We start from the raw sequence: 16,675 nt of genomic DNA on the forward strand, positions 1-16,675 counted from the left end.
TCAGGATGCCACATGACACAATAAGCCTTGCTTTCCTAAACCCCCTTTGTGACTTTTTCCACCCAAGAATCTTGTTGCCACTACCTGGGTCCACCTAAGTTTGTGTCACTGTTAAGGCCCTTGTCCTTCATCCTTTGCCAGATGGTTTTCCACCAGATGGAAGAGGTGAAGCCATCAGGATGCAATGGGCACATGCAAGGAATGGCACAGAGCTTAGAGTTGGCTTATTCTGCCAGCAACTGAGCTGTTCTTTGATGACCCTGACACAGAGGGGTCATGCCTTTGCCCCATGCAGATCTACAAGGAACACGGTGTGCTGATACCTGCTTTATCATTTGTCCCAACCTGTCCTGGTACAGCTGTCTTGAAAGTCTACCAAACCCCCTTGTCCTGCAGATCTAAAAGTGGAGCCAAATGAAGACTGTCTGTGACTTCAGAGGTTCAAATAGTTTGACATCACTTATCCAGCCCGTTTGCTCAGAGAATTAGTTGGGACTCTTTCTTTTGTAAATAAGGCTTGCAAAGGCTTGTCTGTCATTTAAAAAAAAACAGCAGACTTTGTGGCTCATGTAGCTGGAACAGCATGGAAATCTGACTTTAGGAACAGCTGGATCCAGAACTCTACACGGAGCACCTGGGTGCATTTTCTTTTCTCTCTTCATGTCTTGGTGCTTCTTTCCTCTCTAGACTCACATCCTCCTGGTCCCAGCAGACAAATATTTTCAGCAGTTCCATAAAAGCTCTGAGTCTCTCTTTGGCCTGACATAAGTCTCGTGCCTGTCCCTGCAGCAGCCACTCTTGCCAGGGTCTGGAACTACGTTGACCTGGGCCATAGCTGTTGCTCCTGCCTCGGGCCACACCGTGTATTAAGAATCAGACTTCGGTAGGTTCTTACTAAGTCCATGAGCACACACAGTTTGCACCCCTGCTGCACCTCTGTGTTCAGTCATGCCCAGGAGTGGAATTGCTGCCCCTGCCAACCACTTGAAAATAGCATGCAGCCTGAATGGTCTTCACCTTCCCCTGCTGCATGGGTTTCTGTTCCTAAAAGACCACAGTCCTATTTTCCTTTGTTGGAACTTAAAACCCTTTAGCTAGTGGAGGCTGTGGCCTTGGATGCAGAGCCATGTGCTTCCCCCTCCACCCCCAGTTTGTGCTTTAGATGCATCACCCCAAGTGTTCCCTGGCTATCCCCTGGGGGCTGGAAAGCAGGCTGCCTCTTCCTCCAGAAGTCTGGTTTTCCAGCCCTTCTGAGTGCAGCCCAGCCATGAGTGTGTGTGGGGGGGGGTGCAGGGGTCAATCTTCTGGGCTGCCCTAAGCCTGTATTGTAAGAGGCACCTCAGAAGAGGGCTGGACCAATGTGAAGAGCCCTCTTCCCCCAACTAGTGATGCTGTGTGCCCAACTCCACCACAAGGCCGTGGACCAGGCTACGCTGGAGGCCGTGAACACTTCAATTGCCTGGATGGTGCAAGCACTAGACTTGGAGCAATTCCTTGTCCTTGTAGGAGAGTACTGTGTCCTTACACAGGGGTTGTATGTCTCACCTGCAGGCTCACCTAATGACGTGAGGGCTGCATTCAGAGGTCTTTTTTTTTTTTTTTAGATTTTATTTATTTACTCATGAGAAAGAGGCAGAGACATAGGCAGAGGCAGAAGCAGGCTCCCTGCAGGGAGATCCATGCAGGACTTGATCCCAAGACCCTGGGATTACAACCTAAGCTGAAGGCAGATGCTCAAGCACTGAGCCACCCAGGCGTCCCTGCTCTCAGAAGTCTTGATTCACCTCTGGGATAGTGGTTCTCCACCCTGGCTACATTTGAAATCACTAAGAAAATACTGACACCTGGGTCACACTGCCAGAAATGGGCTGGAGTTTTAAAATGTCCCCAAGTGATTGTGATGTGCAACCAGAGTTGGGAACAACCACTCTAATGTAGTGATTCTCAAACTTTGACACGCAGAGGAATCACCTGGGGATCTTGTTCCATTGGGGGTTGTGAGTGCATAGGTCTGGGTGGAGCCTGAGAGTCGGTCCCACTAACCAGCTCCTAGGTGATGCTGAGGCTGCTGGTCCCCAGAGGCAGTCAGTAGGGACAGGCGGATCTCTCCCTTGCACGGCAGTGGATGTGTCGATTTGGCCAGGCTGTTACCTGATGTAGCTCCCAGAGACCGTTCCGGAGAGGGGGCTCTCCAGAGCCCAGAGTGACTATCAGGCAGTCTGGGTCACTTCTTGCTGCAATGCCCTTGCCCTTGGAGAGAAACTAGGTGGGGACAGAAGCGAGTCTCCTAGCTGTGCAACCACCTGATCTGCTGCCAGAGACCTGGAAGTCCTGTTACTGCCTTAGGAGCAGGCACCCAGCAAACGTGCTCGGAAACAGCAGTCCCATGGTGTGCGGGCTCACAGATGCAGAGACCTCAGGAGCCCACCTCCACCCCGTACTTGTGCTGGCGTTTCCTGCTTTTGCCAACTGCCACCAGGTGACGCTTTCTTTGATTAACGACTCAGAGTTGCCTGGAATGGACAAAACACTCCTAGTACTCAATTCAGCCAACATTTAAAGAGTAAATGTATATGAAATATTTACAGCAATTCTTGGCATATGGTGAGTTGCCATCACCATCAGGCCTTGGCTCACTAGAAGGTGGAATCTGAGAAATCCCCAGTGTTCTCACTTATTCACGAGGTCTTGCCAGATCAACACACCTGCCTTTCTATGGTCACTTTCGTGTGCATCAGCCAAGAATGCATGCAGTTCTACCATAATGACTCTAGAACTGTGCTTGGTGCCATGTCTGCAGATGACCCTGGCCAAGAGGAAGCTTACATGGTTTATATGTTGCAGTGTGTTCACTATGCATTGACTAAGCACCTGCTGCACACTTGGCACCTTGGGATATACAGAAGGAACCAGATTTATTGGTATTGTCCTCAAAGAATTCATTCTGACTGAGGAAGCTGGCTATGCCCCATGAGACTGCTATAGTCATTAATTGCTAAATGTTGTGTACTACACCCAACTCCATGGAAATAATTCAGAAAATGGGGACTTTGCTGCTTATTTGAAGGTCTTCAAAAGAGAGAGAAGCTGCAACAATTTGGAATATCAGGTATCTTCACATAGCCAGCCAAATGTACGTTCATATTGCTCCATGTCCTTGCTCTCCGAGCGTGATGTCTCCAGATTACCGCATAGGAAGATATTTATGTCACACCCCACCAGCCCCCACATGTGAATCACACAGGAGCACTTTTTCAGAGAACCTTACCAAATGGCTCAAATAAAATAAACTATTTGAGAATATTTTTTTTCTTAGACATTCCAAAGAAAGTTAACAAAGTGAAAGACCTTATTAAAGGTGATTACAAGTTTATTACCTGATGAATGCTGCCCTTGGACTTTATATGCATCAGTGGGGAGGCCCATTCCTTCAGAACACCTACCTCAGGCCCCTACTATGTGTAGGCCTGAAGGCTAAGAGATGAAAAGAACTCATCTCTGACCTCAAGAAGCACAAGGCCCAGGAGCAGAGCGGTGTAAGAAATGATGTGACCGTCCAGGAGCTCCAAGGAAATATGCACAGTGCCCAGCAAGCACAAAGATTTCCCAGGGCCCCGGGTGGTGGTAGAAGTTGCTGATGAGTGTGGGAGGTGAAGAGCAGGGGTTCCCTGCAGGTGTGCAGAGTCTCCAGTGTGGCTGCAAGTGAGTTTGTGGGGGAGTAGGCGGGAGATAAGGTAGATGGGGCCAGACGAGTGGTATTACCACCATACATCAAGAACTTGATGTTGAAAATATATTTTCAATATACGTTGTCCTCAGCTCAAACATATTTTATGTGTTGGCTGACTGGCACATCTTCACAGAAAAAGAACTTGTGCCAATTTTACAGACCTTTATTTTTCAAAAGTAATTTAATGGTCTGTTCGATATCCAATATGAGTCCAAACCACTCATATCATAATTGAAACTGAGGCCAAGAGAGGGCAATTATTCATTCCAAGTCATTGAGCTGGTTTAGTAGGTAGTTAGTGGTTGAGCCAAGCTAGAACCATTCTATAGATTGTTGCCACTCCTGCCAACAGTGTAGCTGCCCCCAGGCAGCTGGCCGTGACTTCCTGGAGGCCTGTGTGGGGAACAATCTGAGGAAGATGCTGTGGTTGATTATTGATGTCTGTCAAGGGCAAGTGATGGAAGAGTGGCTATGAGTGTACCCAGGGTTGCCACTGCATCTTATCTTCCCTTGTGATGATAAAAATGAAGTCGTACAGAAAGCAGGAACTGTTCTTAGTTGACAACCTTAAAAATTAGACTTCCAATACGTTCATGTAAGTCAGTGACTGTTTATTGGGCTCTAACAGAGCCCACGGTGCTGTGAACACAAAGCTGCATCCCATATAGCCTGGCCCTTACTCTGCTCACCGTCTCAGGGCCAAAGCCGTGCTTAGTAGGGAACATCGGCAGCTTGTAACAGGATGAGAAAACTGTGAAAAGTAATTTAACAGATTTATGTTCTGTGGTGCATTTGTACTGCTTGTCTAAATAAACTGTTTTCTAAGTTAACTTAAAAACGAGCTACTATTTTAATACCTAAACTGGCAAGGCGATTTTAGACCTGTAAAGGCATTAAAATAGTATTACCTATATCTTTACATGATTAAAAAAAACAAAAAACAAAAAACTAAAACAAAAAACAACCAAAGGCAAACAAGCCCAGACATAGAATTTGTCTTCCGTAATTTTACAGTTTCCTCAAATCTTCACATCTAATTCCAAACCTGAATGTTCTCCAATTCAGAGAGATCACTGGAGCATTCTGGGCTTTTGCTTTCAAAAACAGGAAGCTAGTTTTTGGGCTTGTGTCTTCCCCCAGGATCAAGATGGCTGATGGGAAATCTGAGAATCAACCTAGAAGGAAGTGAACAGACCAGCAGGCCACATTGTGTGGTGACAAAAGGTGTCATGCATGCCCAAGAGGACAAATCCTTGGCAGCTGCAGCCACTACGTAATCAGATCTCCAAAGTGCAAGCCATCAGGGACAAATGTGTAATTTCCTTGGCTGCCTAGTTCCTGCTTTTTTCTTTTCTTTTCTTTTCTTTTCTTTTCTTTTCTTTTCTTTTCTTTTCTTTCTTTTCTTTTCTCTTTCTTTTTCTTTCTTTCTTTCTTTCTTTCTTTCTTTCTTTCTTTCTCTCTCTTTCTTTCTTTCTTTCTCTCTTTCTTTCTTTCTTTCTTTCTTTCTTTCTTTCTTTCTTTCTTTCTTTCTTATACATGCAGATACTTGCATCTCTTTACTTCTGTCAGCACAGCCAAAACCCATTCTGTTAGTCCTTTGCAGTGTGTTATTTCCAGCAATTCTTGATGCCCCACATAGAACCATCTATGTCTGTGTGTTACTTCTCAGGCCACGTGGTCCTGAAGCAAAGTCTGCCCAGTGCCGGCCAGCTGGTCGCATGAATGGGATAATAGCTCACTCTCCTGGGCCTGCTCTCTTCCTTCCTGTGCTGTCCCCTTGCCCTCTTCCCTCTGTCAGAGATAGCAGGGAGCATCCTCAGCAGAGCAGAGAGACCTTGGCATCCCTGGGAGTTGGGAGGATGGGCCAGGATGTGCTGAGGGTGACCAGCCCCATGTGGCTCAGGGTGGAGGGACTTGTGCCCGGCAGCCTATGCAGAAAGCCTCCTGATTCTCAGCTCGGGTCCTGCCCTCAGGTGTCATTTTGCGGTTTCCACAGAGGTGTGTTCAGCCAGAACCATGAAAAAACTGTCAGTGTGGCAACATGATCTACAGCTACTCTTTCTGGGTAGTTGTTGGGTTTTGGGTTTTGTTTGCTTGTTTGTTTTTGGCTTCAGTTAAAATCGGTATAACTCATGATGGCCATTGGGTTCTTTATAACGCCACTTTGGGATAGTAAGCAAGTAACAGACCCAAACGTGACACTTCCCTCTTTGTGAAGGTCAACTCTGAACAGCACAAAGCACGGGAAGATTTTGGAGTTGCCTACCTCACTTCTGACGCTTATAAATAGCTACTCTAAGTCATTTAAACGCTCAATTGAGCTGTGGGGCCCTTAATTGTTTGGTTTGACTGCTTTTGTGGCTGAAAGGAATTTATTAATAGTGGACCCATCTTTCGTATTGGTGTTTAAACAGCCTGAATGTTCCAAGTGGTATGTGAGGAAAAGCACGTTGTGATGTTTTTAAAGTCCCAAGAGTGTGTGAGGGCTACTCTAGAGGCACAGAGAGGCTACATGGCATGTCGTGTGGGGTCTTGCCCAGCTGGGTTCCTGGGAGGCCCTCAGAGACCTCGGTTCTGCATCCCTGCCCCTGGCCAGTTTTGGGGGGGCGGGGAGGTCAGAGCACCATGTGGTGGTCCCTGTGTGAGGGACCTGCCAGAGGGCGTGAGAGGTAGTGGAACCAGAAGGGAAGCTGTGTCCTGTGACAGAGGCTCGCCGTGGGCCAGCCCGCGTGGACGTGCCTTGCCTGGGCCGAGATGCTCGCCTTCATTGCTGTTCGGTGATCTGAGGTTCCACAATGGTAGCTTCTCCTCCAGCTCTGACACAGAAATGAGGTGGGGACATGAGGAATAAGTGTGAAAGTGCCTTGGGAATGACAGAAATGACCTCTCACAAATAAGCTCTTGGTTCTAAGCAGCTGAGATCCTCTCGAGTGCCTGGCCTTGGGCAGGAACTTCCACTCCCAGTGGCCCGGCTCCAGCACCCCCTCCTCAGGCTGCCAAGTCAGGAAACTGAGACTCACGGTGGGAAGCTCACAACTCCAGATCCCAGGCCCCAAGTCCTGGGCTCCTTACAGCCCCTGCCTTGTCTTCAAAAGCAACTATCGGAACTATTCCTGATTATGAACCAACATACAGTTTCAATCAGAAAAATTGCAAAAACCTTGAAAAGCGCAAAAGAAAAGCTTTAAATACATATAATTCTGTGGCCCAGACATAACTGCAGGTCACATCTTTTTGTGGTCCTTCCATATTCCTCTTATGCATCCAGAGACTTTAAACAAATAATGGGTTTTACTGCACACACTTTTATAGCACAGTGCTTGTCAATGGAGGGCCCATGGACAGCATCATTGGCATCACCCAGGGACTTGTTAGAAATACAAGACTCTCAGGCCCTGCCCCAGATTGAAGCAAAACCTGTGGTGGAAGCCTTCGGATGACATGTGGAAGCGCTGCTCTAGGCCACTTCTCCCCAGCACAGTGAACTGTGGGCATTCTTCTGTGTCCATCGATATTTTCATGTAACAGAATCTTGTTTGTGACTAGCTAGCGTTCCCTCATATGGCAGTGTCACAGCACTGTAACCAGTTTCCTGCTGATGAGCCTTTGAAACGTTCCCAAGGGCTGCCATATGATCTCAAGACAAATTCTTAGAAGTGCTATTACCAGATCAGAAAAGATTTTGAGGGCTCTTGATCCATGCTGCCAGAGTGTAAGCCCCAGGAGGATATAGCTTGACCATCACTCCGACTCCTGGCCTGCACTTCTTAGGAGGCAGTTGCTCTCATGGGAGAGAGCTCACACTTGGGTGAGGTACAGACTTTGATTTGAGTGTCACATTTTCCACTTCCTGGCTCAGTGGTCTTGGACCGGTTGCTTAACTTCTCTGATCCTGTTTTCTCAGCTGTAAAAAGGAGATGAGATACACTGTTTAATTCAGAGAGATTTGTGAGCATTAAATGAGAGTATAAACCATCTGGGACCTGGGACCTGCTTTATTCTCTTCCCTCTGAGTAAAATGAGCCCAGAGGCCTGAAGCAAAACCCTTTGATTTCCTTGCATAAAAGATTTTCTGTTGGGGTTTATAGACTCCATTATAATAGGAATGCACCAGGGGTGTTATTGGCCTTGTCGTTTGGGCACTGCAAAGAAGGGCAAAGAAAGAGCCAAAGAAACAAAATTCCTGAACATTTTTCTTGAAATTGAGCAGAGGTTAAAGATGTACAAACAGTGCCATGGAGCGCACACTGGAAGGGGGTGCAGAGGTGTGTGTGCCTGTGCAAGCAGGCTGGAGCGCATCTTCCTCTCCTGCTCCTCTGGGTACTTCTTGGTCCCCGAGCCATCCAGCTCGGGCAGGTTCATGGGCTCAGAGTTCTGTGAGGCTGATGGAGGCTGGCCTCGAGCAGGAGTGGGTTGCTGCTGTGGGTCTGGCTGGGTTTGACCAGCTGGGGCCTCTGGGGGAGTGCTGTTAGCTGGGATCTCTAAGACCCCAGCCCCGACTAACCCTAACCCTGACCCTTCAGTAGTTTAACCTACTGCATGGGCCCCTGAACCACCTACAGGATACAGGCGACCCTGCCAGCCTATTGTCCCTTTTCCAGGAGAAAGCTGAACCCTGAGCAGTGGACTCCTGTTGGCATCGAGGCAGCAGGCCTTCAGCCTCGAAAGCACACAAAGGCGAGTATGTGTAAAATCCTTCAGAGCTCTTGGTGATCATTTTCCAAGTCACTGCTTTCTTTTGGCACCGTCACATACACGGGTCATGCTTTATTGTTTAAATTGTGAACCATCTGACTAGAATTTTATATAGATGCATTTTGGAAAACAGAAAAGCAAGCTAGGATTTTCTTAGAAACATCTTCAGAAGTCACTGTCTCACCCCTGCCACCGTTGCTGCCCCCTTGCTGCTTGGTTTCAGTGATAATCCAGAATCACACTTGTTCTCTAGAGCCTTCTGCCAGCCCTCCAGACGTTGCCTGGAAACTGCTGACCGTCCTGGTTAGCAGTCTTTAGACATTGGACCAACTCAAGGCAGGCGACGTTGCGAAGCTGGGTTGCCGCCAGTGTCTGTCACTCATAAGTGGCTCAGCTGCAGATGTCAGAGAGGACATCACCTGGGGAGGCCAGCTTTGTGCTGGGGAAAGGCCAGAAAGCCTCCCCAAGCAGGTGATTTCCCCCGTGGTGTGGTCTGTGCACCTGCCAGGTGTGGTCTTGAGCAGGAGCGCTGGGAGTCCTGTCACTGCCACAGGGGAGTGGGGTGAGCCGGTGCCCGGTAACACAAGCATTTGGAAAACAGTTCACAAAACCTGTTGTGAACCTGGGATAACATGATGGGTTTTTAAGAACAAAGAACAGAGAAACGCAGAGCTAAGGAGCACATGTTGGGTGGCAGAGACGAATATGTCCCCAACGGTGGCCCCTCGCTCTGCAGACACGCTTCAAGGGGGACAGGCCGTGCCATGTGTTCCTGGTGCTGGAACGAGAGGGAGGCATCGGATTTGGCTGTGTTTGGCTCAGAATCTGCTTGGAATTTTTTCAGCATTGGATCTCATTTCTTCCTGGGATCAGCCCCTACCCAGATGGAAAAGGCAACCTTATCCTGTCATTGTCCTTTGCCCGCCTGTGGCGACCCCAGGGAAACAAAGCCCAGGTTTGTTATTTTTCATCCTCAGCAAGCTGGCAGTGACTCCACTTAGAGGGAGGCAGGTGCCAGCTCTGGACCAACTTCCTGCAGTGTCACCCCTGGCCTTTCAGACTCGGAGAGAAAGCAGCAGTGCATGTGTTTCTTTGCTTTTACTGCTGGGTCTTCACACCTGCACTGGGGGCTTGTGAGGGCCTCAGGAGTGGCTGTGGTTGGCAGAGGCCCCACTCCCTGGTGTCCAGGCCCAGTGAGACTGCTTGGGGAGATAGGGAAGAAGGCTCTGGATCAGCACCCAGTGGCATCGCAAGGGCCCTAAGCCACTGCAGGATGTGGGGGATGGACGGGGAAGGCCCTCTCTTCTGCCTGCTGCTGGTCCCCAGCAGGATGGAAGTGTGGGAGGCTTACTCAGCATCCACAGGGTGGCTTCCTTTTAGCAGCGCCTCAGGCCTGAGCCAAGGTGGGCTTCTGAGCACAGAGAGACGCAGGTGTGTGTGTGTGTGTGTGCGCGCGCGCACGCGTGTGTATACACCACAGCTGCCGTCCCCTGGGGCAAAAGAATAGACCTTCAGTATCTAATGCCAGGTTTTCTAGTATGTTTCTGACCTCCTTCATTACAGACATTAATTTATCTCCTTGGGTTGTGTGGATTCTGGGACAAAATAATGAATTTCTTTGTGACACATGCATATATTGCAAGGGGAACAGGGAGCGGAAGTGGGGTTAGGGGAATGAAAAGAAGAGAAAGGCAGAGGGGAAGAGGATTGGCAACACAGAGCATTTTTTTCTTTTTAGAGATTTTATTTATTCATGAGAGACACAGAGAGAGAGGCAGAGACATTGGCAGGGGAGAAGCAGGCTCCCTGTGGGGAGCCCAATTCAGGACTTGATCCCAGGACTCCGGGATCACGCCCTGAGCCAAAGGCAGATGCTCAATCACTGAGCCACCCAGGTGTCCCAACACAGAGCATTTTACTCTTAATGTGCCACGCCTGAAGCTTGGGTCCACATGGCACAGTGTGTACACTTTGGGTGATGGGAAGAAAGCAGAGCTCAGAGTGAAAGACCATTAGAATTATTGCTGTGCTCAAAGACCCAGCACCAGGGGCTTACAGACTGAGCTATGGCAGATGCCCCGCTGTCCCGCTGCCCTCATCCTCTGAAGGTGTGCAGTTCTCAGTGCGTTTGACCTGTCATGGGGGAACACAGGGAAGCAGAGCAGTGGCATGACTTAAATTCATTTGATCAGGGTAAAAGAGTCGCACGTCTTATTCACCAGATGGAAAGATTCCCAGTAAGGCAGCCCCTGTCCATCCAGGTGATTGTCACCTCTGCACGTCACTTGGGCTGGTTGGACGGTGTTGGCATGTAGATGGTGCCCCTTCAGCTGCACACACACATCTTGGCAATGTGGGGGATGCTTGGGGGCTTGGGGGCAGATGGTCCACCTGGCTGAGCCTCCCTCTCTGCTTTTGTTACAATGGGGACAGTAGCCCAGCATTTTAGGGTTCCTTTGTACTGTGTAAAGCCCTGTCCGTGGAAGTCCTCATCATTGTTCTTGTTTCATAAAAATCTTTTTACTGATAATTACTCAACCTCAGTGCCTGAGTCTGCCTATTTTGAGTGGGCCGGAATGAGGGGTGGTGTTATGTCTCCTTATTAATAGCCCTTGGAGCATGACTTCCTACTAAAAGGAAAAAAATCTCAGCTCTGCATCTGCCGTGCTGCAGAAATGCCAATCACATATGTAACATCCTAGATAAATTAAGCTGTGAGAGCTTTCTTCATGTTCTTACTTTTTGATATACATGCATTTGAAAAGGGAGTTTACGGGGCTGCCCGAGTGTCTCAGTCAGTTAACTGTCTGCCTTTGGCTCAGGTCATGATCCCAGGGTCCTGGGGCCAGCCTGTGTTGGGCTTCCTGCTTAGTGAGGAGCCTGCTTCTCCCTCTCCCTCTGCCCCTACCCCTGCTCCTGTGCACTCATGTGCCCTCTCTCTCTCTGCCTTTCTCAAATAAATAAAATCTTTTTAAAATGGAGAGTTTATCATCTCAGTAAACTGATGACATTAAATATGGCCCAGCCCTGGTAAAGCTTCTCTGTGCCCTGGGTTCCAGTGGCCCATTTGTCAGGTGTATGTGCAGCAGTCAGCACAAGGCACAGCTCTCTCTCCAAGATGGAAAAGTTTCTAAGTTACATACCCTCTTGGCAAGATATCCCCAGCATTAGAGTGAATTTATATCCTATTTTCCCAAGAATTATGCAAATACAATATCTAAATTAAGGTTGCAAAGTTTGAAGCTCTTATGCCTACCTATTTTTGAAGTAATAGTTTTGTTAAAGTCTCTAATAGAATTTTTTTTTTTAGTTGAATAACCTGAGAATGTCTAAACTAATGTTCCTCAAATCTCATATGAAAACCTCCACTTCTGGTTGTGTAAAAACGGGTTCCTCCTGCAGGAGCTGTCGTGCATCACAGTCTGAGACATAAGTTTTATTGAGGAGTATTCATGTAGGCTTAGGCTTCATGTGTGAGCACAGGTTCACGTGTGGGTGTCTACATATATACACCGCGCTGTATGCATTTCCAGCTAAGTAGCAGATCAAGTCACCCATTTACAAGGATTCTGAATACCAGGAAATCAACTGTTACGTAAATTTCAGAAATGGTGTTGGTGATCTTCCATAAGATACTTGTTGACTTGCTTACAAACTGTGCTGTTTATCTCGTGGATTATTGAGTTTGTGTGAACGAAACTCATCATACCTTTGCAAAGAAACAGCCCAGTGAATTGTGGCCCGTGGCCCCATTCTTTGTGGAATCCCTCGCTGTTCTTGAGCAGGCCATAGCCAAAGGGAAGCCTGACGATGGGAGCAAGGCATCTGGAGCAGGAAGGTCCTCTGCATTGGTATTCCTTCACTCCTGAGGGCCATTGAACTTTAGCTCTGCATGGGTGTCCCTAAGTCATGTCTAAAGGAAGACAGTGGGCAAGCAGAACTCAGGCTGAAGAAACGTGACATAGTTTTTAGCTAAGTGGCCTTGGGAATTGACTGAGTAGTGGATGCTGTTTCATTTTTATCAGGAGGTGATTCTTTTGGCTAGCAAGTGTTATAAGTGCCTTTGGTTCATGCATCCATTCATCCACTCATCAGCGTTTACTGAGCACCTTGTATGGCAGTACCGTGCTGGTGCACGTTCTCTGTCCTCAAGGAGTTAGTCTTCATGTTTCGATACAGGATGACTTGCTTCTCTAGGCCAAGCTTAATTTTATTTTTTCATAAGATAAACAATTACAGGATACTGGAAGCTTCAAAACTGACCACCCAGTATGTTCCTTCATTCTTCCCTTTTGTTCTAGTCAAAGCACTGTCACTCAGTATCTGAGTTCTCTGGTTTCAGCCCTTTGCTTATAAGGCCTCTTGGCTTTCTTTTCTCCCAAATGTCAAAGTGGATCTCTTTCTCCTCTTTGTCCTTTCTGACAGGTAGACAAAGAAGGTTTTGCGCACACACATCTAGGTGTCAGAGAAATGGCTGTGATGATTCCAGCCTTGACACCCCTGTCACTTTGGGGTGGGTACAGTGGTCAAGTCCTCTGCTCTGAAGGATAATAATATCTATCGTGAATCACTAAGTTGCCACAATTTTTGAAGAGAGATTTCTCACAGGAACTTTGCGAGCATTACACATTCCATTTGCCTCAGTAATGTGAAATTTATTTTTCTAAAAAAGGTACAGGCAGATTCTGGTGTGACTCACTAGAGAACAATAGTTAAGTCACAATTTATTTTTGTCTTTTTCCCCACGACGAGGAAAAATTGATTAAATGTATAGGGATTGTAAGCAGGTTTAAATCTACAAAGCAGAACTGGATCAGAGAATCATGCAAACACAGATATGATTATAATTGGCAAGTGCCATGAACAGGTATGTTGTGGGAGGTCCTGGGTCATCCTGAAGGGGCATATCAGTCTTCTTGAGGAAGCAGAATTGAGGATAAGTAGGAGTTAATAAGAAAAGGAGGGCATGAGGGCAGGGAAGAGCATGTTCAAGCAGAGGGAACAGCATCTGCAAAGGCCCCAGGCTGGAAGGAAATGGAACGTTGTGGGAAGGGAAAGTAGAGCCAGGGCACACATTTATGCCATTTGTGCACAGGGCCTCTGGCTGAAATCCAGGCCGCCTACCCTTCTTGTCCACGCTCAGATTTACCTACATGTATATTGTTCTCCATTCCTACCCACATCTCCAAAGCTTCCATCTGAGATCATATCCTTCTTCCTTTAATATTTGTTTTAGTTTGGGATTGCTGGAGACAAACATTTCATGTCACCTTTTCCGAAAAGCTCTTTTTTTTTTTATTTTTATTTATTTATATTTATGATAGTCACAGACAGAGAGAGAGAGGCAGAGACACAGGCAGAGGGAGAAGCAGGCTCCATGCACCAGGAGCCCGACGTGGGATTCGATCCCGGGTCTCCAGGATCGCGCCCTGGGCCAAAGGCAGGCGCCAAACCGCTGCGCCACCCAGGGATCCCCAAAAAGCTCTTTATTTTACCTTTTTTTTCTGGTAACACTTTTTTCCCCCAGAAGCTGTACTGACATATAATCCATGTACCATAAACTTCACCTGTTTAAAATGCACTGTCTACAGGTTTTAGAGTATTTATAGAGTTGTGCAACTGTGAGCATAATCTAATTTTAGAACATACTCATCTCACCCAAAAGAAACCTTGTGCCCATTAGCAGTCACTTCCCACTCCACTTCTCTTCCCTCAGCACCCCATTCCCCAGCCCTAGGCAAATGCTAATCTACTTTCCATCTCTAGGGATTTGCCTATTCTGGATATTTCATAGAGGTTGTAGTCTTTTGTGTTGACTTCTTTCACCTAGCATAGTGTGTTCAAGGTTGATCCATGTTGCAGCATGAATAGTACTTCATTCCTTTATATGGCTGAATAATAGTCCATTATATGTATATACCACATTTTTAAAAAGATGTTTTATGTATTTATTCATGAGAGACATAGAGAGAGAAGCAGAGATGTAGCAGAGTGGAACTCGATCCCAAGACCCTGGGATCATGCCCTGAGCCGAAGGCAGACATTAAACCACTGAGCCACCCAGGTGCCCCTATACCACATTTTTTATTTGGTCATCAATTCATGAACATATAGGTTATTTCTACTTTTTGTTAATTATAAGTAATGCTGCTATGAACATTGGTGTGCAAGTTTTTGTGTGCACTTTTTTCATTTTTTCTTGTTATAAAATACACACCACAGAAAATCATCGTAACCATTTTTAAGTGTACAGTTCAGTGGGATTAAGTACATTTTTATTGTCATGCAACCATCCCCACTTTCCATCTCCAGAATGCTTTTCATCTTGCAAAACAGAAAGTCTATTCCCATTAAGCAGTCACTCCCTATTATGGCTTCCCCTAGCCCCTGCAAACCACCATTCTACTTTATGTCTCTATAATTTTGATTCTTCTAAGTAGTAGAATAATACAGCATTTGTCTTTTCATGATTTGTTTATTTCACTTAGCATAATGTCCTCAAGGTTCATCGTGTTGTAGCTTATTTCAGAATTGGCTTCCTTTTAAGACTGATAAGGAAAAACTTTCTTCTGTCATTTTGCTATTTTTTCTAAACCTTATAGATTTCTTTTATCTCTAATTTCATGCATTTCTTTTGTGTTTAGTTGATTTTTTGGTAGTGAAATGTTTCAGTTCCTTTCTCCTTTCCTTTTGTACTTACTCCATAGCTACATTCCTTGTGGTTCCCATGGGAATAACACTTAACATCCTAACAATTTAATTTGAATTTATACCATCTTAACTTCAGTAACACCCCAGTCCTCTTACATGTCTGTCTCCATTCATTTCAGTTGTTGATGTAACAGAATAACATCTTTATACATTGTGTGTCCAAAAAATAAACTAATAATCTTTAAAAATACGTCAGTCTCTTATATAGTGTAGAAAAAAAATGCAGAGTTACAAACCAAAGCTACAACACTGCTGGCTCTTAGACTACTCATTGCTTTTTTATTTATTTTTTTCACTTTTTAAAAAGGTTTTATTTATTTATTCATAAGAGACACAGAGAGAGACTGAGAGAGAAAGGGAGACACAGAGGGAGAAGCAGGCTCCATGCAGGGAGCCTGATGTGGGACTCAATCCCGGGACTCCAAGGTCACTCCCTGGACCGAAGGCAGGTGCCAAACCACTGAGCCACCCAGGGATTCCCCCTCATTGCTTTTTTAAAAAGCAGGGGTACCTGGCTGACTCAGTCAGTAGAGCATGGGACTCTTGATTTCAAGGTCACAAGCTTGACCCCCAGGTTGAGTGTGGAAGTCTGCTTAAAATAAAAAGAATTTAAAGAATAAAGAAGTAGGTTACTTCTCTTAGAAAAATGAAAATAAAAATAAATTAGTAATGTGTTAGCCTCGAGTTCTTTCTTTTCACCACTGTGGCCACTGCTATAAGTATATTCAGGCTTTAGAAGAGGCTTGCCTCTGGTGTCCTCCATTATGGCAAAAAGAAGGTCTGGTTAGATCTCAGTGAGACCAATGTAATTGCCAATGCCAACTCCCACCAGCAATTCTGGAAGCTGATTAAAGATGGGCTGATCATCTGGGAGCATGTGACTATCCATTCCTGGGCTGAATGGCAGAGAAACATTTTGGCCCCACAGGAAAGGCAGGCATATGGGCATAGAGAAGTGAAAGAGTACTGGTAGCACTCAGATGACCAAGAAGGTAACCTGGATGAGGAGGATGAGAATTCTGCGCTGGCTGCTCAGAGGATACTGTGAATCTAGGAAGATTGACCACCACATGTATCACAGCCTATACCTGAAAGTAAAGGTAGCATGTTGAAAAATAAACAGATTCTCATGGAACACATCCGTAAGCTGAAGTCAGATAAGGCTCACAAGAACCTTCTGGCTGACCAGGCTGAGGCCTGCAGGTCTAAGTCCAAGAAAGCACTTAAGTAAGTGCCTTGAAGAGTGGCTCCAGACCAGGAAGAAGGAAATTGTGACTCTGTCCAAGGAGAAGGAGGCCAAGAGTTAAAGCTCCGCCTCTTCTGTCTCTACATTGTGGCCTTGGCAGTTACATAGATCGATCACTCAATGAAACAAATTTTATCTGCCAGGAAAAGAAATTAGTCTCTTAAATCATCTAGAAAACAAAAAATAGAATTACAAACCCATGCACCCATGTGTGTACATTTACTAAGGTGTTTCTTCATATGGCTTCAGATTACTGTCTAGTGCCCTTTCATTCAACCTGCAGGACACCCTTG

General features: G+C 46.3%; 1 protein-coding gene and 1 pseudogene across 5 annotated transcripts in view; both read left to right on the forward strand.

The window, feature by feature from the left end:
• CRACDL (CRACD like) overlaps positions 1–16,675 on the forward strand; it is a 126,688-nt gene that overhangs the window by 49,604 nt on the left and 60,409 nt on the right. The gene's annotated exons all lie outside the window — the stretch shown is intronic.
• LOC140595896 (uncharacterized) lies at positions 1,389–16,443 on the forward strand (annotated as a pseudogene).

The sequence above is a fragment of the Vulpes vulpes genome, chromosome 16, assembly GCF_048418805.1.
Source record: "Vulpes vulpes isolate BD-2025 chromosome 16, VulVul3, whole genome shotgun sequence".
In the NCBI taxonomy this organism is placed as follows: Eukaryota; Metazoa; Chordata; class Mammalia; order Carnivora; family Canidae; genus Vulpes; species Vulpes vulpes.